The sequence below is a fragment of the Stenella coeruleoalba genome (assembly GCF_951394435.1).
Source record: "Stenella coeruleoalba genome assembly, chromosome: 11".
In the NCBI taxonomy this organism is placed as follows: Eukaryota; Metazoa; Chordata; class Mammalia; order Artiodactyla; family Delphinidae; genus Stenella; species Stenella coeruleoalba.
The window spans coordinates 86,268,262-86,293,985 of NC_137157.1; the positions used below are offsets into that span (position 1 = coordinate 86,268,262).

General features: G+C 38.5%; 1 long non-coding RNA gene across 3 annotated transcripts in view; it reads right to left on the bottom strand.

The window, feature by feature from the left end:
- The window catches only part of LOC307194741, a 566,811-nt gene that overhangs the window by 266,607 nt on the left and 274,480 nt on the right, over positions 1-25,724 (bottom strand). Inside the window, exon 3 of one of the 3 annotated variants that reach the window (XR_013830620.1) lies at positions 3,076-3,347. The exons of the other annotated variants lie outside the window; for them this stretch is intronic. This is a non-coding gene — a long non-coding RNA (uncharacterized lncRNA). Of the gene's footprint in view, positions 1-3,075; positions 3,348-25,724 lie in introns of those variants that run through there. 3 annotated transcript variants of the gene reach the window in all.

Here is a 25,724-nt window from a genome sequence, read left to right on the forward strand (position 1 = left end):
AACTTGTTAATATGGTGTATCACATTGACTGATTTGTGTATATTGAAGAATCCTTGCATTCCTGGGATAAACCCCACTTGATCATGGTGCATGATCCTTTTAATGTGCTGTTGGATTCTGTTTGCTAGTATTTGGTTGAGGATTTTTGCATCTATGTTCATCAGTGATATTGGCCTATAGTTTTCTTTCTTTGTGACATCTTTGTCTGGGTTTGGTATCAGGGTGATGGTGGCCTCATAGAATGAGTTTGGGAGTGTTCCTCCTTCTGCTAGATTTTGGAAGAGTTTGAGAAGGATAGGTGTTAGCTCTTCTCTAAATGTTTGACAGAATTTGCCTGTGGAGCCATCTGGTCCTGGGCTTTTGTTTGTTGGAAGATGTTTAATCACAGTCTCAATTTCAGTGCTTGTGATTCGTATGTTCATATTTTCTATGTCTTCCTGGTTCAGTCTCAGAAGGTTGTGCTTTCTAAGAATTTGTCCATTTCTTCCAGTTTGTCCATTTTATTGGCATAGAGTCACTTGTAGTAATCTCTCATGATCCTTTGTATTTCTGCAGCGTCTGTTGTCACTTCTCCTTTTTCATTTCTAATTCAATGGATTTGAGTGTTCCCCCTTTTTTTTCTTGATGAGTGTGGCTAATGGTTTATCAATTTTGTTTATCTTCTCAAAGAACCAGCTTTTAGTATTATTGATCTTTGCTATTTTTCCTTCATTTCTTTTTCATTTATTTGTGATCTGATCTTTATGATTTCTTTCCTTCTGCTAACTTTGGGGGTTTTTTTGTTCTTCTTTCTCCAATTGCTTTAGGTGTAAGGTTCGGTTTTTATTTGAGATGTTTCTTGTTTCTTCAGGTAGGATTGTATTGCTATAAACTTCCCTCTTAGAACTGCTTTTGCTGCATCCCATAGGTTTTGGGTCATCGTATTTTCATTGTCATTTGTTTCTAGGTAATTTTTGATTTCCTGTTTGATTTCTTCAGTGATGTCTTGGTTATTTAGTCGTGTATTGTTTAGCCTCCATATGTTTGTATTTTTTACAGATTTTTTCCTGTAATAGATATCTAGTCTCATAGCACTGTGGTTGGAAAAGATACTTGATACAATTTCAGTTTTCTTAAATCTATCAAGGTTTGATTTTGAACCCAAGATATGATCTATCCTGGAGAATGTTCCACGAGCACTTGAGAAGAAAGTGTATTCTGTTGTTTTTGGATGGAATGTCCTATAAATATCAATTAAGTCTATCTTGTTTAATGTATCATTTAAAGCCTGTGTTTCCTTATTTACTTTCGTTTTGGATGATCTGTCCATTGGTGAAAGTGGGGTGTTACAGTTCCCTACTGTGATTGTCTTACTGTCACTTTCCCTTTTATGGCTGTTAGCATTTGATAAACATAAGACCAGAAACAAATTAGATGCAGAAAGCACACCCCAAGTCTATAGTTGTTCCCAAAATCCACCACCTCGATTTTGGGTTGTTTCGTTGTCTATTCAGGTATCCCAGAGATGCAGGTACATCAAGTTGATTGTGGAGATTTAATCCGCTGCTCCTGAGGCTGCTGGGAGAGATTTCCCTTTCTCTTCTTTGTTCACACAGCTCCTGGGGTTCAGCTTTGGATTTGGCCCCGTCTCTGCGTGTAGGTCGCCAGAGGACATCTGTTCCTCGCCCAGACAGGACGGGGTTAAAATAGCATCTGATTAGGGGGCTCTGGCTCGCTCAGGCCGAGGGGAGGGAGGGGTACGGAATGCGGGGCGAACCTGCAGCAGCAGTGGTCGGCGTGACGTTGCACCAGCCTGAGGCGTGCCGTGTGTTCTCCCGGGGAATTTGTCCCTGGATCACGAGACCCTGGCAGTGGTGGGCTGCACAGGCTCTTGGGAGGGGAGGTGTGGATAGTGACCTCTGCTTGCACACAGGCTTCTTGGTGGTTGCAGCAGCGGCCCTAGCATCTCATGCCCAACTCTGGGATCCGCGCTGAAAGCTGCGGCTCGCACTGTATCTGGAGCTCGTTTATGTGATGCTCTGAATCCCCTCTCCTCGCGCACCCCGAAACAACGGCCTCTTGCCTCTTTCGCAGTTCCAGACTTTTTCCCGGACTCCCTCCCGGCTAGCTGTGTCGCACTAGCCCCCTTCAGCCTGTGTTCACGCAGCCAACCCCAGTCCTCTCCCTGGGATCTGACTTCCGAAGCCTGAGCCTCAGCTCCCAGCCTCCGCCCACCCCCTCGGGTGATCAGAGAAGCCTCTCGAGCTGGTGAGTGCCGGTCGGCCCTGATCCTCTGTGTGGGAATCTCTCCGCTTTGCCCTCTGCAGCCCTGTTGCTGCACTCTCCTCCGAGGCTCTGAAGCTTCCCCCCGCCCCCAACCCCATCTCCACCCGAGAAGGGGCTTCCTAGTGTGTGGAAACTTTTCCTCCTTCACAGCTCCCTTTTGCCTCTGTGTTTCCTTTTTTCTTTTGCCCTACCCAAGTACGTGGGGAGTTTCTTGCCTTTTGGGAAGTCTGAGGTCTTCTGACAGCGTTCAGTAGGTGTTCTGTAGGAGCTGTTCCACGTGTACATGTATTTCTGATGTATTTGTGGGGAGGAAGGTGATCTCCATGTTTTACTTACTCCTCTGACATCTTGAAGGTCTCTCCTGACTCATCTCTTATTTGCAAATTACCTCAGCAAACATGGAAGCAATTTGCAACCAATCATGCTACACATTAAAATTTCACAATACCCTGTCATCTGTCATTGTCATCAAGAAGACCACTTCCTTCATACGAACTTGTTTTATATTTTAAAACTGACTACACAGTCATCCAACACATTAAGAAGAGAGCCTCTTAAAACAACTGGCTCTGAGAGTGGTAATACAGTGAAAGATTCAATATGTGAAAGATTATGTCCTCTTAATTTATGTCCTAAACATTTTAAGTGGTTTGACTAAACACTAATTATCAAAGCTTCAACCTTGTCTTTTCCAAAATTCTTTCATTATTAATGTACTCATTACAGGAACACTCTGCAGGTCTCTAGAAACAAACTGTTGGAAAACGCTAAATCAAGAGCACACCTGAAGAAAAATGAAAACAGGGCCTAAGAAGGGGGCTTTTCCCATTCACATCTCATCTTTTCAGACGTGACTTGATTCTTCAGTTCCTAGAGAACTGGAGGTCATATGGGTATTAACGTGGACTCTAGGACTTCAAATGATAGAAATCTAAGCCAACCAGTTTATGCACAAGAGTGAACAGTGGATGGCATCTTACCACTGTAATTGAGATCGTGTACCATGGATTCTTATTTTGGCTCCGCCCTTTTTTAGTTGTGCCATCTCTGATGAGCCAATTAAGCTTCTCCTTCCTTGGCTCCTATAAAATGGGGACAGAAATAAAAACGATCTCCTGAAACTTTAAGGAAAATGGCATCATTTAATACATGCAAAGCCCTAGAAAATTGCTTGGCTCATGATAAACGTTCGATAATTTTTTTTAAAGAGCAGAAATGAACCTAATTTTAGAGACAACTGGAACCAGAGGATGAATGCCATCAGGATTCACTTATTCTATTTTATTTCTTTCTACATTTCAAAACTTCCCAACTTCAGACAAAGAGCTTAGCAACCAGTGTGAAAGAGCCTTCTTTCCTCCAATCAATATAAACTATTTCAGAGGAGGATGCCGATTGGCCCAGTTTAGATGATATGCCAATATCTGGACTAGCCACTTTGACTGCAGGTGGGGTTCTATGATTAGTGTGGCCAAGTAGCCCAGTTTATACCTGTTGTCTCAGCATAATGACCCAACAGTGCACACTGCACTCTCTAAACTATCCCAATTTCCGTAACATTATTTATGTAGTATTCTTGCCAAAATGTTTTATCTGAAGCTAATTATAAGGAAACATTAGAACTATCTAGACTGTGGGACATTCTATTACAATCATAATGGATGTTTCAAAAATGTCAGTGTTGTAAAAGGTTTTTTTACATAAGATTGAAACTAGAAAACCCAATGAAATGTATGATCATAGAGAGTGGGGGAACACCTATAAGGAACATTTGGGGGAACAACTGTAGATGATGGCAATACTGTGCTTATGTAGAAGAATAATATCCTTTGTTCTGTGATATACACACCAAAGGATTTAATGGGAAAATGTCATAATGTCTACATCTTGCTTTCAAATGATTTGAAAAAAAAAAAAAAGGCTACATCAAAAGAGAGATACAGAGCCAATGTCACAAAATGTTAACAAATTACTGAATCTAGATAATTCAACAGATTATATTCACTGTATTATTCTTTCTGAAAAATTTTAGAATTTTTCAAAATAAAAAGTCAGGAGAAAAATGACCCCATGTAATTATATGGTCTTCCTATGTATGATTGGACCACTTGCACCAATTACTGCTTGACAGGGAAGCAAACTTGTTTTAAAAATGGCTAGTTCCATTCAGAACAAGTGTCTAAAATATCAGGAAGAAGAGCAAATTCCCAAGAAATTTGAAACCAAGGAAGAATCATTGTGCATCAGGCAGCTACCCAGTTTACGTACTGTAACACACAAATTATCTCTAGTCCAAATTCTGTGATTCTTGAATTCCATTTATGAGAAATAATAAGCCAAACCATTGTTCTTTTAGCAAAGGAAATGCCTCTTTCTCAATTGCTTCCCTGAAATGCCACCTAATGGTCTTTGCATGTACCTAATGCCCTTTACATGTACCTAATGGTCAGGAAAACTTCAATAAGCAAGGCTTAGGAATTCTTCCAATCACGGTTCCCAAAGCTAGGTCCCATCCAATCTGAAAACTCTTGACAGTTATGATTATTGCTACTATTTCTCTAGCGCCCCCTCTTCCCCTCATCAAAGCCTAGGAGAACCTGCAAATTTTCCTGTCACAAAGCTTTTTTTTCTACTGGATAAACTTTTAAAGAATGTTCACCATTTTTTATTCCATAATCACATAAGGTATTTGAGAAATAAGGCCATAAATAGAGATCTGAGTTTGAATCCCAAGGCCACCATTCCTAAGATGTCACTTCAGGCAAGTTACTTTACATCTCTGAGACTCAGTTTCATCATTGGTAAAATGAGAACAATCACACCTCTCTTGCAGGATGGTTGCAAGTGTTGGAAACAAATAAGGTAAAATATATAATAGTTGCTTTCTGTAAACAGGAACAAGGATAACAATGATGGCACAGCTCCTGCCCTCAGGGACCTCTCTGTCTAGTAACCACTGTCTCCCCTCACCCACGTCACTGCTTGTCTCAATCAATCAGAACTTTTGTCCAAAACAACTGAGTGCTCCTCTATATCAGCAGGCACAACATAGACATACAGGCTTTTTGATGTCTGAGGCAACCTAACTGCATAGCATCTTATTTTCATTTGCACCTTGTTTTGTTTTTTAAACATTACCGTGATCCAGATTCATTCCAGTGCATCAAGTTCGAAAAGGCATTTCTTCCCTTTCAGACCTTTCCAGGTGAACTATTACCTTCTCTTTGCACAAAAAGAATTGGCATTCTCTTAAATTATTTTAGATTTTTCCCATCACTAGATGTGTCTAAATGTTTTTGTGAATAAGTAGGACCTTGTTACAGAGTAATGCGTCATCAATAAAACAGAAGACACAGCTGGTGAATTATCTGGTGCAAATCCATTTTTTCCAGATTATATGATCTTTGTTAGCAGTAAGTGTGTAATAGATGGAAAGAACGTAGTTAAGCCACTTGGTATGAGGTTTGGATTCACAAAATTAGAAGAAAATGATTTTGGTTGAGAAATTAAGAAAGCAAGACCTCAATATCAGTGTATGAAACAATTTGGAATAATTCTTCATCTTTATACCACAGATATCCTAATACATGGACAAAATAGGAGAAAATCAATTACCAATAAATTTTTAATGATTTATGAATAAATTAACAAAAAATGAACCAATTTTAATGCACTTAGGGCCATAATATTTCAAATAAATTAGTAGGAACTCAACTATGTTAGAAAATGTCTGGAATTTAACCACTTAAGAGAGACACACATTTTATATATATTCAAGAGTGACTCTGTACATAGATAGTTGCCTATATAACATGGTTTCCGAAACCCCTAAAGGCCTACTGTAGTTTTGAATGATTTCAAATAACTAGATTTCCTTGTAAGTTTCCACTGTAGTGAATCATTTCACCTAAGGCCACTCAAAGCAGAACACAAAGTTCACAAAAAGAGACAATAGCTAAAACTCCCTATTCAGCTAGATATCAACTCCTCTTTTGTCTTCCCAACCCCTTAACCTCAAAAAAAAAAAAAAAATAGGAAAGAAGGGTGCTACACATGGCCATGAAGTGCTGATGAGAAGACTCTTGAGACAGCCAAATACATCTGTGCAGTTCTCCATTTGAGCCTCAAGAGACGTTATCTGTACAGATGCCCAAACACAGAGTAGCCTACTCAAAATATTTTCCCACTCAATTCAGTGTACCACTTACATGAGACACTGATTAGCCATATGTTAAGATAACTGGTCCCAGTTTTAGAAACTTCTCCAAAGATGAAAGTCTCAGTTTCTCCATTTGTCCAGAGACCCAATCTCTCCACTAGTATTTTCTATACTTTGAGCCCTATACAGTGTCTATTTTTCCTTAGATGCAGAAAATTTTCCTCTGGCTGCTATCTCAACATCAGTTTCAGTTTCTAGCAATCTATTTCAGTTATCTACATAGATACTCAGATATCTATTCAGTTGTGTATTCAGTTATAACAAACTGCCTCAACATTCAGTAGCTTAAAAGAGTAACGACCATTTACTTGCTCATGGTTCTATAACTTGGGCAGGGCTCAGCAAGGATAGCCTCATCTCTGCTTCACGTGATGTCAACTGGATCTCTCCTAGGACTCAAGAATCCAAGATGGCTTCACTCACATGCCTGCGACCACAGCTGAGATGCTGAAAAAGCTGGAGGCTGACCTCATCGCACTCTCTCCAGCAGGCTAGCTGCAATTCTTCACCTAGTGGCTCAGGGCTTCAAAAGAATAGCAGAGACAGCCAGGACTCTTAAGCCCAAGCCCAGAACAGGCACACTTTTAGATCTGCCCCTTTCTGTTGGTAAAAGCAAGTTACAAAGTCAGCCACGACCCAGGGGGAGCGGCAAAAAGATCCCACCTTGGACGAGAGGAGTGGCACGGTTGGGAGGAGCTACTGGTTCCTCCAGGGATGGGAGGAGCTAACGGTTGCCGTATTTGCTGTCATAAGGAGCTAACTTATGATTTCATTTCCCTACATTTCAGCTAATGCTCAACATGCCATCATCTTGGATGAGGACAGAGAAGAAATTATATTCTTACTTCTTGAAGTCCTATAATACAAATCATTTCTTACTTTATAACTTTCACGTAATCTGTAAGATAATCTAAGAATATTTCTACATTCTGGGTAGGTGGGAGTAAGTCCTTCACAAACTGCACCCAACTCAAAAGAAGTCTTTCTTTCCTCATGTGCTATTACAGTTCCAAACAGTCTCAGCATTACAGTCCTCCTTTATAGTCAGGCACTGAAACAGGAATAAAAATGAGCATGTGTTACCCACACCCAAAAGCACAGTACATTATCAATAATAAACACAATTATAGAAATGAGCTTCAAAATCACCTGCACGTGACCTTTGTAGAAAGAGACACAGATTTGAGGAGAATTAAGGAGAAGAGGGGCAAGATAAAGAGAAAAAAATTAACCAACCTAATTAGAGGCAGATGCCACTTTTAAGAAAACCTCTTAGAAGGAGCAATAGGTGTGAAGAGGTGAACAGCTGTGAGACATACAGTTGGCGCTCCGTGTCCACAGATGGAAAACCCATGGACATGGAGGCCCCACAGTACTATGCCATTTTATATAAGGGATTTGAGCATCCGTGGATTTTGGTTTTGGGAGGAGGGGGTCTGGAACCAATCCCTGGCAGGTACTGAGGGAGAACTGTGCTAAAGAGAAATTCACCTGTGGTACTTTGACCTGGGTAAATAACCTATTTCGCTTTCAAGGTTCTTCGAGAGAAACAGTGGATGATGTTTTTGCTTCGTCACTTATAAACCACAATGCAACTGATTAACTATCATTCATTAATATATTATTCTTAACCGACACCTTGTCAGTTAAGGCATGATTATACACTGACTTGCAATTTTCTGTACCCTACTACCCAGTGCAAAACGAAACCTCTGGAGCTTCCTTTGCATCCGATACAAGGATAAAAATACTTTTAATTGCCGAAATAGACACTATTTCAAAGACCAGTTTGTACTTTTTATTAGCATTTCAAGGAACGCGCAGTTGATCCTTGAACAACTTGGGGACTGGGAGCCAACTCCCACTGAGTTGATAAATCACATATAACTTGACTCACCAAAAACGTAACTACTAATAGCCTACCATTGACTGGAAGCCTTACTAATCATTAAGAGATACAAATGTCTATGCATAAAATAAATATGAAACAAGGACATATCATACAGCACAGGGAAATACAGCCATTATTTTGTAATAACTTTAAATGGAATATAATCTATAAATATACTGACTATGTTGTACACCTGAGACTAATATTATAAATCACATGTAATTTATTTTTTTAAATGAAAAGGTAATGTGTAAAGGAAATTTGTATTTATTTACAGGCATAACAGTTCAATTCATGCATTAATAATGAAGAGACAGCAATATGATTGCTTTAGGATATCCTAGTATAATAGATATAATGTTTCACAGTAGCTTAACCTATACACTAATGAATAAACTGCTATAAAAAATTTTATGGCATACAGTATTACAGTCATATTCATAATACAGTACTGGAAATATTGTTACCAGTTTTTAAAAAAACACTTACCAGTGATGACAGGCAGATACACAGTTTCTCCAATTACAAGAGAAGCTACTGTACAGTAATTCTTTGAAAGCACTTACAAAACAGTAAGAAAACTAACACATTATTAATTCTGTATTAAATATCACTCACCTTACGCCTATGCAAGGATAGGCTAAACACTTCAATACAGGTCTAGCACACAATGGTCTACAGGATGAAGATGATGATAATGATAATGACGACACAAGGACATCTCATACAGTTCTTGCCTTACAGTTATTAGATTTTCACAGGAAGACACTCGCATACACACAACAGACAAGGTTATTAACTGAATGGCAAGGTGATTATTTACCATTCATTAAGTGGAAGTGGATCATCAAGAAGGTCTTCATCCTCATCATCTACATGTTGTGCAGTCTGAGGAGGCAGAGGAGGGGGAAGGGCAGGCAGGCAGATTCAGTGTAACTTTACAGAAATACACCATAATTTCTGGCTGATTTTTTTTTTTTTTGCTTTATAATTTCTCTAAAAAATGTTTCTCTATGGTACCAATCCTTCGTTGCACCTTATGGCTTAGTTTCAGTAGCCGTATCACAGAAGGATCCATGTCGTAAAAGAAGTCAAAAGCAGTCTTGAAAAATCAGAGCCCTTCCGCCAGACTGTCTAATGTCAATTTATTTTCTGGCACTGATTCTTCTACATCTTCTTCCACATTGTCTGGCATCGGTTTGAAAGAACTCATTTCCATCAAATCATCTTCTGTTAATTCCTCTGGTGTGGTGTTTATTAGCTACTGAATTTCTCCAAGATCGATATCTTGAAGCCCTTCACCGTCTTCCTGCCTTTTCTGCCATATCCACAATCTCTTTCATGATTTCCTTGATTGGCTCTGTTGTAATCCTATGAAGTCATGCACAACATCTGGACAGTTTTCTCCACCAGGAATTTATTGTTTCTGGCTTGATGGCTTACTCGGGTTTTGTTCATAACACCACAATGGCGTCTTCAATTGTATAATCCTTCCAGATTTTCATGATGTTCTGTGTGATCCCATACCATTGGCAATCCTTTCCACAGAATATCATGTGTAATTAGCCTTAAAGGTCCTTATGACCCTCTGAACTAGAAGCTAAATTAGAGATGTTGTGCTGGGGGCAAGTAACCACTTGGACATCTTTGGTGTTGAACTCATGGGGCTCTAGGTGGCTGGGGGCATTGTCCAGTACCTAAAATATTCTTTAAATAGCAGTCCCTTAACTTGGCAAAGTTCTTCCTGACTTCAAGAACAAAGCACTGATGGAATCAATTTAGAAGAAGGGTCTTGTTGTCCAGGTCTTCTTGTACAATCAAAAGACTAGCATCCGGTGTTTATTTTTTCCCTCCAAGGCTTGGGCAATAGCAGCTTTACAGATGGGGGCAGTCCTGATCATAAACCCAATGCATCTGCACTAAACAGCAGGGTTAGCCTGTCCCTTCCTGCCTTAAATCCCAGGGCTCGTTTCTCTTCCTAACTAATAAGTGGTCCTTTGTAGTATTTTTTTTCCAGAATAGGGCACTTTTGTCTATATTAACAACCTGTCCAAGCAGGTATCTTTTCTCCTCAATTCTTTTCTTAATGGCATCTGGGAATTCATTTATTGCCTCTTGGTTGGCAGAAGTTGTTTCTCCTGTTATCTTGACATTTTTAAAGCCGAACATCACTCTAAAATTTTCAAGCCATCCTTTGCTATCATTAAACTCTCCACCTTTAGATCCTTCACCTTCCTTTTGCTTTAAATTGTCATATAATGACTTTGCTTTTTCTCAAATAATATCACAGTCTATAGGTATGCCTTTCTTAAAGCAATCCTGCACCCACGTAAAACCTGCATTTTCAATATGAGACAAAATTATATTTCACAAAAAGTCTAGGTTTCCATGTCTGCTGGTGTAGCTGCAGTGACAGTTTCAAGAATTTCCTTTCCTTTTTTTTTTTTTTTTTTTTACAAAGGTTCTTATACTGCATTCATTCATCTTGAAATGGTGGACAACCACAACTGCAGACCTCAATCTACGGTACATATCAAGCAATTCAACTTTTTTTGTAACGTCATGACTTTTTTCTGCTTCTTGGGAACACCTCCAGCATCACTAGTGGTACTTTGTATGGGTCCCATGGTGTTATTCAACGTTTACGCTATTGCACTAAACATGACGAAAAATACTCTAGAACCTCGAGAGATCATTTTTTACTGTGATACACAATCCAATGGAGAGATGAACTGCTCACATGGACATGATTAGCCTCACATGACATTTTAAGCAGATACTTGCAACTCTTGAGCTCACTGCAATAGCAACAGGAAGTGGCTAAGAAATTAGTACAGTAGTACAGTGTGTGCTACAGTTAATTTTATGCATTCATGAATACTGTTTTTGTTTGTTTATATTTCTCTCGACTGAAAATTGTGCCATATACAATCTGTTAGTGTTTGTGTGCCTAAGTTTTGATAAATTTTAACTTTTTATATCAGATTTGTATATGTTTTATGGAAGTATACAATAAAATAAATTAGTATCTACATATATTTTAGGCATTAAGATATTTAACTTTTTCTTAATTTTTTAAAATATTTCTAGGCTACGTGGTTAATCTGTGAGTTTTTTCAAAGTGTTGCAAATTTCAAAAAAGTTTTCCAATATATTTACTGAAAAAAAAAAAGGACTCCATGTATAAGTGAACCCACTCAGTCCGAACCTGTGCTGTTCAAGGGTCAGCTGTGTATATTAAAGTAACAAGAGCCAAAATTGGGCTGAACAGACACTTAGAATAAATTTTAAAAAAACAAACTTCTTATGGATAAAACATATTAATTCATATAACAAATATCTTGTGAACAATCATTATGTGAAAGGAAACATCAGGGATCCAAAAAAGAATGGCTGTGCCTTTAAAGAGCTTAAAATGTAGCCCTCTAAGATGTGAAGACAAACAACCATAATATCAGATGCAGTGTCAAAATGCCATAGGAAAGGTAAAAGGAGGGACTTCCCTGGTGGTGCAGGGGTTGAGAATCCGCCTGCCAATTCAGGGGACACGGGTTCAAGCCCTGGTCTGGAAAGATCTCACATGCTGCAGAGCAACGAAGTCCATGCGCCACAACTATTGAGCCTGTGCTCTAGAGCTCATGAGCCACAACTACTGAGCCCACGTGCCATAACTACTGAAGCCCACATGCCTAGAGTCTGAGCTCTGCAACGATAAGCCACCACAATGAGAAGCCCATGCACCGCAACAAAGAGTAGCCCCCACACGCCCCAACTAGAGAAAGCCCACAGATAGAAATGAAGACCCAATGCAGCCAAAACTAAATTAATTAATTAATTTTTTAAAAAAAGATAAAAGGCAAAAACGTCAAAGACTAGAACCAAGAACAGCTCAGGGAAGAGAAGCTCTCGATCTGCACTTTGAAAGGTGGGTAGGATTTTTAGAGTGGAAAATGGGAAGAGAAGACCATTCAACATGGAGACAATGTAGAAACAATGAAAAATGTAGACCATTTCCCAGGAATAGAAAGTATAGAAAATAGGAGAGTTTGGAAATATTTAAGGTAGATGAAGAATAGTAGAAAGCTGAAAATTGAAAAGGTAGACAGAAATGTCACTGCCACACTAAAGATTTTGGGTTCTATTCCAGGGTCTTTAAATATCTTTGCTCAAGTACCCCCAAAGGAATTTTTTTTTTTTTTTTTTTTTGCAGTACGCGGGCCTCTCACTGTTGTGGCCTCTCCCGCTGCGGAGCGCAGGCTCAGCGGCCATGGCTTATGGGCCTAGCCGCTCCGCGGCATGTGGGATCTTCCCGGACCAGGGCACGAACCCGTGTCCCCTGCATCGGCAGGCAGACTCTCAACCACTGCACCACCAGGGAAGCCCCCCAAAGGAATTTTTAAAAACTATATAGTTCCTTGCATAATTTTTTCTTTACAGTATTTTGTCTTAAGTTTACATAGTGGCAAGGATGTAATCTCCAGCAATATCATAAATACTGACATTAAAAAAAACCGTTACATCATTCTTTTAATGTCTACTGTAATTCCCAATCATCCACTTAAAAATATCTGCATACACTCTTCTTAAATAATCAGAAATTCTACATTATTTTTCTTTCTTTTTTAAAATTTATTTATTTATTTTTGGCTGCATTGGGTCTTCGTTGCTGCGCACAGGCTTTCTCTAGTTGCGGTGAGCAGGGCCTACTCTTCGTTGCGGTGCGTGGGCTTCTCATTGAAGTGGCTTCTCTTGTTGCAGAGCACGGGCTCTAGGTGCACGGGCTTCAGTAGTTGTGGCTTGTGGGCTCTAGAGTGCAGGCTTAGTAGTTGTGGCACATGGGGCTTAGTTGCTCCGCGGCATGTGGGATCTTCCCGGACCAGGGCTCGAACCCGTATCCCCTCCATTGGCAGGCAGATTCTTAACCATTGAGCAATGAGGGAAGCCTTCTTTTTCTTTCTTCAACTCCTGCTTCCATTCCCTTCTCCCACTTAATTTTATCCTAAAATTCTCAAAAGTCTTATTGATAAAGCTTCCATATTTCTCTGAGAAAAAAAGATATTTAGGGCTTCCCTGGTGGCGCAGTAGTTGAGAGTCTGCCTGACGATGAAGGGGACACGGGTTCGTGCCCCGGTCCAGGAAGATCCCACATGCCGCAGAGCGGCTGGGAGCCATGGCCATTGAGCCTGCGCGTCCAGAGCCTGTGCTCCGCAACGGGAGAGGCCACAACAGTGAGAGGCCCACATACCGCCAAAAAAAAAAAAAAATATATATATATATATATATATACACACACACACAGATATATATATGTATATATATATAATATATAAATAGAATTTAATTTGTTCCCTGTTATAAGGCTGTGATTTTACAATAATATTTCAGACTAAGTTATCATTACCCTGATTATCAGTACCCAATTGATCAAAACAAATATTTTACAAATTTTAATAAATGATTAAATATAAAGGTAAAAATATTATTGGAAATGTATCCCTTAATAAGGTGAGGCCTTTAAAAGAAACAAGCTTATTTCATGCATCAATGGATGAATATCACGTATTACAGAAGCAGATTTGCATCAATTCTAATTCTATTTTTTGGCTTTTATAGATACTTCTAGATATTATACAAATAAGTATGAGAGTAAAAGGAGTTCTGTTATAAAAATATCACTCAATTCTTTGAACTCTTGAATTATACACCAGAATCACAATGCTCTAGCATCAAAAATTATTTTTAGCTATCATCTGACAATTCTACTGGATCCACCTTAATTTTTTAAAGTAAGGAATTAGATATTATCTAATCAAGGAGAAGATGTTATTAGAGTCCAATTACCACCAATATTTTAAGTTGCCCCTATTTCGACACTTCAAATATTTCATGACTTGAGCTAACGTGTAAGATTCAGGATGACCTGTAAGGCAGACATTTCTGTTTTCAGATGAGAAAGGGACAGTTGTAAAAGAAGTCATAGGAAAAGAAAACCCACAGTTTGCATCCCACACCTCCAAAGATGGCAGATCAATTTGAAAAAATTGAGAATCTACAAACTGATGCTCATAAAATTATCTATGCCTGGAAAGTTCCTGGGAAGTGTTTGTATATCTCCTGGGGCACATGCACCCAGTTATAAGACTGCTAGCAACAGGGGACAACAGTTGTTTTTATTTATTTTTGGCTGTGTCAGGTCTTAGCTGCAGCATGTGGGCTCTTTGTTGCAGTGTGTGGGCTCTCTAGTTGAGGTGCGTGGGCTCAGTAGTTGCTGCACTGGGGCTTAGTTGCCCCGCGGCATGTGGGATCTTAGTTCCTCGACCAGGGATCAAACCCACATCTCCTGAATTGGAAGGTAGATTCTCAACCACTGGACCACCAGGGAAGTCCCAACAGACAGTTTTTGATCAAGGAAGTAATACAATTATAAGTGTGCTTTAGAAATATGAAGCTGGAAACAATATACAGATTGGATTGGGAGAAGAAACTGTTCAAAGTAAGGAGGCAAATAGAGACCTTCCTATAGATTAGGAAGTATTAAAGAGGATATGGACTAGAATATTACCTTTGAAAAGAGTGAAAGACATTATAGAATAAGAACCAAAATGGTTTAGTAACTAAAATTTGATGTGGGAAATAAATCTATCATTTCCTTCTCTCATTTTTTCATCCAGTGAATAAATATTTAAGTTCTTGATATATGGCTACTGTGAAGGCAAACATAAAATGATGGGATATAGGAAGACAGTTCAGTGAAATTATTTAGATACTATGAGAGAATACTGGCACAGGTCTTCGGGCCGTCTCCTAAAAACTAGAGGAAATCATCAGAAGGATTGTAAGCCGGATAGATTTGAAGGAGCGAGAGTACCTCTGGAAGACTTTGAGATCTTCTTGCAGATTCCAATTCACTAGCTTGGGTTTCCCTTCTTATGTTCAATGTGATATCAAAATCTGTCCATTTTTTCCTTTAAAAGGGATGCTGGATTTGTACCTTCTTGTTCCTCTTACTACACAACTAGATTGCCTTTAATTTTGTTGAAAGCAAAGAATTTGATCTTATCTGATCTGCAACAGAAGTTACCCAGTTATGAGGGTCCAATTATATACCAGTATTTCAAATTGTCCCTTCTGTGGCACTTCAGAAACTTTTACAGCCTGGAGCAATGTACAAGATTCAGAAAGAATCTTAAATAGAACTGTCAACGTCTGCATTCCCTACTCAAGAAGTATAATGTATACCTATTTCCAAATATATCAAGGCCTACTTCTGTTCCCCAATGATTAAGTCTCTCATTAAGAGACTGGTCTCTCTTTTGACCTAATCTTTTGATAAATATTATTTCTCACTGATTGCAACATGCCACCTGCACTTTCATGAGATTATTCCCCCCAACATGGACCAACACAGCTAGATTCATTCCCATCTCTCCTTATACCATCCCCCCACTCATAACAAATGCTTAAAACTCCTCCCACCTAATGTCTAGCCCCCTTCACACTCTACTTCTATGTGAAGTCTTCTCTGCTATTCCTACACACGATATTTTATTTTATCTTGATTCCCAGTGTATTTAATGTAATAAATTAATACAATTCCATTTCCATTTACTGGGTTATATAAGGTTGATCTTACTATTTCTCTTCTTTTTCAAAGGAACTTCCCTTCCCCATGTAGTCAAAGTTTTCACTGTTAAATATAAAGGGACAGAATTTTATTCCATATATTATCTTCTAGATGCATATATTCATACTCAAATCTCCTAATGTACCATGAAGTCTAAAAAAATTAAAGCATCATCTAGTTCTCTAGGAAATTACTATTAATTTTTGGAAAACCTTGGGAAAGGATTTTCTTCTGTGGGATTGAGACATTCTTTCCCCTTCTCCCAAACCATAAATTCAAAGCAATCAACAATTAAGGACAAAACCCCTGATATTCCCACTGTCATATTCCTTATTAGCAATAAGGCCTGGCTTCATGTAATCTACTTTTAAAACAGAGTAACTAAACTAGGCTTTAAAACAAAAACCAATAAAACTCAACTTACATTAATAATACTTTTTTAAAGTATGATCTTTATTAATATTATTAGTAATTAAAATTTTTACTCCAAAAGTACACTTCTCCCTCAAATTAATAAACTTTAAATAAAAGAAAATTTAAATTCATCCTGGCTAGATCCAATATCTTAATGGAAATAAAGAAGACTGATACTTCAAAGTCACAGTAGTGAAAGAAATCTGATATATGAAAGAAATGACTCTTATCAGAGAGTTGAGAAAAGCTGGCCAAAGTGTCACGTCTTAGCAATCAGGTTCTTGTCGATTTTTGAATTAGATTTATAAATAAAAACAGAACAGTAGGTTGGAAAGTCATTCAAGCGAAACATCCAACCAATGATTAATTATCCCACTTCTCTAACATTCCTATCAAACAGACTCCCTAGCAGATGTTCAAGTATTTCTTATGATTAGAAACCCTTGATTTCTCAAATTAGTCCATTCTGTCAGACGAAAGCTCTGAATACAAGAAATAAACTTCCTAAAGGAAGTAAAAAATCTGTCACATTTTAGCTTCATCCAGCAATTCTACCACTACCCTTTGGGGTCATAAATAATTTAATATGTTATCACCACCCTTTTCCCTTTAAATATTTAAAAATAACTTCACATCTTTACATTTTCTTCTTTTATGAGCTGAATGTGTCCAGTTCCTTCCACATTATTTCACATGCCATGAATTTTAGCTTTCCCACCTTCTCGGTCTCTCTCTTACCTATTAATGGCTTTTTCAAGTGTGACTCTCCCAAAGAATACAACTTTATCATGTCACACCTACCAGCTGAGAATACAGCAGGAAACTCATCATCCCTCTTTTGGATGACATACTCAATGAGGATGTGACAGTGGGGTCAACAGGCCAAATAATATTGTAGGGGAAGAAAATTTTCCCTTCTACCCTTTTAGGTTCTGTGTGTGTGGTCTAAGAATTAAATTGACATAATACAGATTAACAGAAGAAAAAAACCAATTTTAATTATGTATGTATGTACAGGAACCTCTCAGCGATATGAGACACCAAAGGCCACCAGATGATTGAGGCTTATACATCATCCTGAGCTAAGAAAAGGGGTAGGGGTTTGGGGCTTCAAAGGGGTGGGAGGGTAACTCATGGGAAAGGGAGAAGAGAAAATGTTGGGTAAATAAAGTTTGCCCTACCATGTAGGATAAGTCTCTCAGGTGGAGTTATCTCTGGTAATGTCAGTATCTTTCTTCCTGGTTCAGGCCCTCTTTCTAAGGTAAATTTCCTTAACAAAAGGGTAACTCCTGCTCTGTTTCAGAGCTTCTCCTGTGTCTGCATTTCTCAAAATAAAAAACTCAAAATAATGCTTACGTCAAAGATTCATATTTGGGGGTGGCATATGCTGCTATTCTTCAATATGAGTGTTCCATGAGTAAAAATAATTTAAGAAAATGGCCTAACTTCACTGCACCTTTGCCTTCCATTTATATATGTATATAAAAATATATTTAATACTCTAAAGTTTCCATCTTACCCAAAAATAGCAGAAATTTTAAATACAATTAGGACATTTACTATTAGAATTACCAATCCTGCCCAGACTTCAAAATCTTAAATTATGCTATAAAAAAGCCTATTGCTTTAAGAAAGTCAGCTCAATTTTATAATCTAAATAGTCTGAAGCAAAAACATTTCATTATTTACACAATCCACTCATTTCTTTAACACTCTCAGAAGCTAATGAGCATAATATGAGATTAGATAGTGCTCTCCTCTTTGTGGGAAAAGTTCAAGCAAAGAAGACAAAAAGCAAGGGTTATCCCCACAGATAGAAAGCAAAGCAACGTCTTAAGTCCAGACAAATGTTTATACCTTGATGTGCTATTTTGCAATATTTCAAGGAGAAGAAATGTTCAACAGAAAACAAAAACAGAAATAGTTTCTTCCTTATTAGGAAACCATTAAAATGGAAGTCATATTTGCTAAATTCCTAGAAGAGATGAGTCATTATCTAGAGCAGAAGTAGTGAGGTGTTGAAGGCTCTTGCACAGATCTTAAATGTAGTCAACTGCCAAACCGTGTTTCTCTCATTGCTTATGAAATGGTCAAGATTTTAAAAGTCAAAGGAAGACTGTCAGGCAGAAAGCCTGGAAGAATCAAGTAAAGTCTGGAAGAATGAGCCTCCAGTCTCTGACATTTTAAATATTTTCATTTCTCAAAAAAAAAAAAAAAAATTCTCATATGGTTTAGGCTGTCCTTTCTTTATGGTCTGAAATAAACCCCTTAATTGTCCACAACTAAATTCTCCCCATTCAAACCGTCTAGGTATCCAAAACACCCTGAGAATAAATACGACACAGAGTTCTTTAGTTCCTTAGAGGCAAGTAAAATTTGAAATCAGAATATAACTACAGTCCCTATATTTGCTATATATTTTAAATAATTCCTGTAAAGGAATTTGTGAACAGAGATACTATGGTTTGAATATCCATGTCCCCCCTCAAAATTCAAATGTTAAATCCTAATGCCCAATGTGATAGTATTAGGAGGTGGGTCATTTGGGAGGTGATTAGGTCTTAAGGACAGGGCCCTCGTGAATGGTATTGATGTCCTTACAAAAGAGACTCTAGAGGGATCCCCAGTCCTCTTCCACCATTTGTGGATACAATGAGAGGTCTGTGACGTAGAAAAGGGCCCTCATCTGACCTTGCTGGAATCCTGAACTCAGACTTCCAGCCTCCAAAACTGTCGAGATAACTTTGTTTTTTTATAAGCCACCTGGTTATAGCATTTTGTTATAATAGCCTGAAAGAATTAAGGCAAGAGTTTTATTAGAAACATGTTGAGGTAAAGTCCTCTACAGTGAATAAAACAGTATTTAGAGGAGAATTAGGCCCATTTCTTACTGCCAACCAAGTTTAGTGAGTTATAAAATTTCGGAGCAAAGTGTTTCATTTGCTAAGTAAGTGACATTGTCTGCTGTCCTAATAATTACTGTTAATGAATATACATTCTTACGTTTAGAGGGTGAAGTGGAAGAGGAGACACATGGCCACCAAGATAATCAATACCAATGGCCAAATAAACCTTCAGAGGTGTCACAAAGGACTATGAGAAAATTATAACATGTTCTCTCCATGAGCAAGCCTACTGGGGGGGGGCTGAAAATATTTTATAGTTTGACCTGGGAAGGGGTTGCACGGAGGTGTACACGTGGGAAATTTATCAAGCTGTATCTTACATGTGGTGCACTTCACTCTATGTAAGTTACATCTCAATAAGGAAGGGAAAAAATGCACCTATAAGTTGATCTTGTCTCAGTGGCTCTAACATCCACTTCTGCTTTGGAGTTAAGTCCTTCAGTTATTATAACGGTCAGGAGTCCTCTGTGGGTCCCTCCACAGCTTTTATGCACCAATGTCATTCATGTTAAGATGCTGTAACACTCTTGAGCATACATGCTCCTCCCTGTTTAATCAAAGGTAGGAAAACCAGGGCTAACATTTGATTTACAAGGGAGCAGAAAACTTGCAACTTGTATTATATCAAAAGATTTCTGTGCCCAAAAGTTCTTTCCATCAACCTGACAGAATCCTAGGAATGTCCACTCAATCAAAACTTTTGAGTAAATGGATTGAAGTATTTAACAGAAACACAATTTTTTTCAGGTTTTCTAATGTCACCTAAAAAGGCTTTGAAGGGATGGAACACAGAGCAAGTGTTTATTTGGTGTGTTTCAAAAACCCAGAGTATGACTACTACCCAGGAAGGACAGACCTAAATATCATATCAGGATGTTGTCTGATGGCAGGAATGGGGAAACTGGTGGCATGAGAGGGAGAGATCTCTCAACTGGAGAAATTGTTCAAGTATTAACAGTGCCACCACCCCATCCCCTCACCACCGGAGACAGATGTTGGAAATCTGAGTGTGGGAAGCGTGGAGAAAGGCAGGGGAAAGGGGACAAAAACTACTTTCCAAAAATTAATCAGCCCTAATGCAGAAGAACCCACACTGGAATAATGAACAGGGAAACTTGGTTTCAGTCCCAAATCTGTCACTATGTAGCTGTATAGTTATCACTTAATTTCTCCCATTCACCGTTTCTTCATCTGTAAAAGGAAGAGGTAAAACAAGATGATGTATAAGCCCAGTGATTCCAAGTGCTCCAGTCTTGCTGAATTATAATGTCTCCTACTGTATCCTGGGGGGTTCTATAATTTTTCAGTTAGGAAGGAGAAATGTTTCCACTTGGAGCAGGAGGTTGTCATTGTTTGTTTTCATGTCTACCGTAGCAACATTCAAACATGCCAGGATCACAGAAATGTCTGGCTCTCACCAGTGTCCTCTTGCTGGCATGCTTTCCAAAAAAGCAGACTTGACACAATAAAGTACAAAATCATGGGGAACTCCTACATCTAGCCTAAGACAATGCATCACCATCGGCATTTGAGTTCGGCCTCTGTTAGTATTTTTGCTCATGGTACCAATTTCCCCCAGGCTTTTGTGTTGGAATTCACAGGTAATTGTCCCCAGGAGACAGTCACTGGGTTTCACTGAAGGTGTATACTCTTAAAAGTTAAAATTATGAACACTATTCTATTTCAGGGGGGAAAACCTGCTGACAGAGGTAAAGATGCACAGCTAGCAAAAGCCCAAAGATTTTAAATATAAGTTCTTTTCTGGACATTTCCAAGCAATACCTCAAAAAAGCAATCTCTAATGGGTTGAACTGTGGTTTGCGACAATAGAATGACATCAGTGAGTCTGTCAGTGATGATAACACCCAATGACTTACAGGATGCAAAGTGCTGCAGACCCATGGATGTCAAAGTCCTGACACATTATCAAGGATCTTGCACTATCAAGATAACTCAGATAACTCAGTCAGCATTGTTCCCGCTCAGAAAACAAGTTTCCAAGACAGGGTCAGGACCTTAGGGACTGTGGCAACCATCGAATCATGGACAGATTAAGTAGAATGGGTCTAATTCATCTGGCAACTACTACCTCTGAGAGGGCTCACTGTCCATCTACTGTTACCCCCACAAACATCTGCCCAACCCCTGGACTGGAGTGGAGAGAGGTGGGAGAGAAGGGATAGAGGAGAGGAGGTTTAAAATAAAAATTGTGGCTGCGGATGTAGGATCCAGAGAGAAAAATTCTCTCAGTTACCTTCATCCTGACCCTGCTGTTATAAATATGCTCCATGAAATTCTACCAGAAAAAGAAAAAGAGGTAAAGAGGGATCTGGATGAAGATGGCAGGGTAGGAGGATCCTGAGCTCACCTCCTCCCACGGACACACCCAAACTACAACTACATACAGGACAGGTGTTTCTGAGAATGACCTGATGACCAGAAGAACAGACTTTCTACAACTAAGGATGTAAAGAAAAGGCCACATCAAGACGGGTAGGAGGGACAGAGACGTGATCCAGGCAGAACCCACACCCACAGTATGGTGACCTACAAGCAGGAAGGATGTCACCATCGTGAAGTTATCCCACGGAGAGTGAGAGGTCCAAACCTCCTTAGCCCAGGGGACCTGCACTAGGAAGACAAGTCCCCATCACATTGTGCTTTGAAAACTAACAGGGTTATGTCCAGGAGAGCCAGAGGGCTGTGGGAAACAGACTCCACTCTAGAAGGGCTTGTCCATAAGCTCACTCACTCTGAGTCCCACTCCAGATACAGCAGCTTGAAAAGTACCTGGGTCATAGGGTAAGGATGACTGGCTAATTTTAGGGTATGTGCCAGAGGGGCAGGGATCTGGTGCAACTGTCTCTAGGTATAGAAGCACTAGTGGGAGACTTTTTTTTTTTTTTTTTAAACTCTCCTTACACCTAGCTGGCCCAGTGCTGGAGGGCACCATTTCTGTCACTCTCCATCAACCTACCTAACACTGTGTGCCAGGCACCAGTGTTCCCCTAAGGACCAGCCCTGCCCAAACCACCCAAGCTGGCCAGAAGCTCCAAAGTAGCTCTGCCTCAGCCCACCCAGTGGGCAGCCTCTGCTGGCACCGGCACCCCCTCCAAAGCAGCTCCCACTCCAAGCGGCTGGTCCTAACTACCAGCATGCCTGTAGTAGGCATGCTGTAGGCCAGGGAACAGCCCCACCCATCAGGGCAATAGTCACGATCCATCCACAACTGGAGGGTGCACACAACCCACACATGAAATACTCTTAGAGCACCTGGCTGTGGTGACCAGGGACTGAGCAACGGGACCCCATAGGACAACTTGTACATAAGGCCGCTCTTTCAAGACCAGGAAATATAGCTGATGTACCTAATATATATAAACAAAGAGAGTTAAGCAAAATGACGATACAAAAGAATACCTTCCCAATGAAAGAACAAGACAAAACCTCAGGGAAAAAAACTAAGTGAAATGGAGATAAGCAGTTGACTAGATAAAAAATTCAAAATAATAGGCATAAAAATGCTCACCAAACTTGGGGGGAAGAATGGATGAACTCAGTGAGAACTTCAACAAAGAGACAAAAACTGTTAAAAAAAAACAATCAGAAATGAAGAATACAATAACTGAAATAAAAAAATACACTAGAAGGGATCAACAGCATATCAGAGGATGCAGAAGAACAGATCAGTGATTTGGTAGACAGAGCAGTGGAAATAACGCACCTGGAACAGCAAAAGAAAAAAAAGAGAATACAAAAAAATGAAGATAGTTTAAGGGATATCTGGGATATCTAGCATACTAACATTCCACTATAGAGGTCCCAGAAGGAGAAGAGATAAAGGGAAAGAAACCCTATCTGAAGAAGTAATGGCTGAAAACTTCTCTAACCTGAGAAAGGAAACAGACATCCAAGTCCAAGAAGCACAGAGAGTTCCAAACAATGTGAACCAGGACAAATGATACTTAAAATGTCAAAAGTTAAAGAGAGAATCTTAAAAGCAGCAACAGAAAAACAACTAGTTATGCACAAAATGTACCCACATAAGGCTATCAGCTGATTTTTCAGCAGAAACTTTACAGGCCAGAAGCAACTGGAATGGTATAATCAAAGTACTGAAAGGAAAAAACTTACAACCAAGAGTACTCTAACTATTAAGGTTGTCATTCAGAACTGAAGGAGAGATAAAGAGATCCCAGGAAAGCAAAAGCTAAAGGCCTTCACTACCACTAAACCAGCCTTAAAAGAAATAGTAAAGAGACTTCATTAAATGGAAAAGAAAGTCCTTAACTAGAATCAAGAAAACTATGAAAAAAAAATTTCACTGGTAAAGGCAAACATATAATAAAGAGAGTGGACCAACCACCTATAAGGCTAGTATGAAGGTTAAAAGACAAAAGTATTAAAATCATCCATATCTAAAATATTTAGTTAAGCAATACACAAAATAAAAAGATGTAAAACATGACATCAAAAACATGAAATTTAGGTGGGGTGAGTAAAAATGTAGTGCTTTTAGAATTTGCTCAAACATAAGCAACCATCAACTTAAAACAGAACGCTATATACATAGGTATATTTATATATGAATTTCATGGCAACCACAGACCAAAAACACATAACAGATACACAAAAAAAAATAAAGAGAAACAAATATAAACATAACAGTAAAGAATGTCATCGAATCTCAAGGGAAGAGAACATGAGAAAAAGAAAGGAATGGAGAAGAACTACAAAAACAACCGGAAAACAATTAACAAAATGGCAATAAGTATATACCTATCAACAATTACTTTAAATGTAAATGGACTAAATGCACCAGTCAAAAGACGTAAGGTGCCTGAATAGATCTTAAAAAAAGAGCCATACATATGCTGCCTACAAGAGACACTTCAGATCTAAAGACACACACAAACAAAACGAAGGAATGGAAAAAGATATACCATACAAATGCAAACAAAAAGAAAACTGAAGTAGCAATACTTATCTCAGACAAAACAGACTTTAAATCAAAGACTGTAACAGGAGACAAAGAAGGGAATTACGTAATAATAAAGGGACCAATCCAACAAGAGGTTATAACACTTGTAAATATTTATGCACCCGACACAGGAGCACCTAAATACACAAAACAAATATTGACAGACGCAAAGGGAGATATTGACAGTAATATGATATTAGTACAGGACCTTAACACTCCACTTATATCAATGGACAGATCATCCAAACAGAAAATCAATGAGGAACCATTGGCCTTGAATGACACATTAGACCAGATGCACTAAATAAATAGATATATACAGTACTTTTGACCCAAATATAGCAGAATACACACTCTCTTCAAGTAGACATGAAACATTCTCCAGTATAGATCACATGTAAGGCCATAAAACAAGTCTCAAAATAGTTAAAACTGAAATCACATCAAGCATATTTGAACCACAACAGTACAAAATTAGAAAACAATTACAAGAAGAAAACTGGAAAACACACACGTGTGTAAGCTAAACAACACGCTACTTCAAACAATCAACAGGGCAATGACTAAATCAGAGGGGAAATTTTTAAAAAATAATTAGAGACAAATGAAAATGTAAACACAAATTTCCAAAATCTACAGGACATGGCAAAAGCAGTACTAAGAGGGAAGTTCATAACAAGAGAGGCATACCTCAAGCAATAATAAAAATCTCAAAGAATATAACCTTACCACTTTTAAAAGGACTATTAAAAAGCCCAAAGTTAGTAGAAGGAAGGAAATAATAACTATTAGAGTGGCTATAAATGAAATGGAGACAGAAAGAAAGAAAACAACAACAGAAAAAGATCAATGAAACTAAGTACTGATTCTTTGAAAAGATAAACAAAATTGATAAACCTTTACCCAGATTCATCAAGAACAAAAGAGATGGAACAAACAAATAGAATCAAAAATGAAAGAGAAGTTATAACCCATACCACAGAAATACAAAGGATCGTAAGAGATTACTACAATTATATGCCAATAAAATGGGCAATCTAGGAGAAATGGATATATTTTTATAAATATACAATCTTCTAAGACTGAAACAGAAAAAAATAGAAAATTTGAACAGACTGATCACTAGTAAAGAAATTGAACCAGTAATCAAAAAAATTCCAACAAACAAAAGTCCAGGACATGATAGCTTCACAGGTGAATTCTCAAAACACTTAAAGAGTTAATACCTATCCTCTCCATCGAGTCCAAAGAAAATGAAGAGGAAGGGAAGCTTCCAAACTCATTCTTCAAGGCCAGCATTATTCCAATACCAAAACCAGATAAAGACAGTACAAAAAAAGAAAATTATAGGCCAATATCCCTGATGAACACAGATGCAAAAACCTTCAACAAAATTTTAGCAAACTGAATTCAACAAAATATAA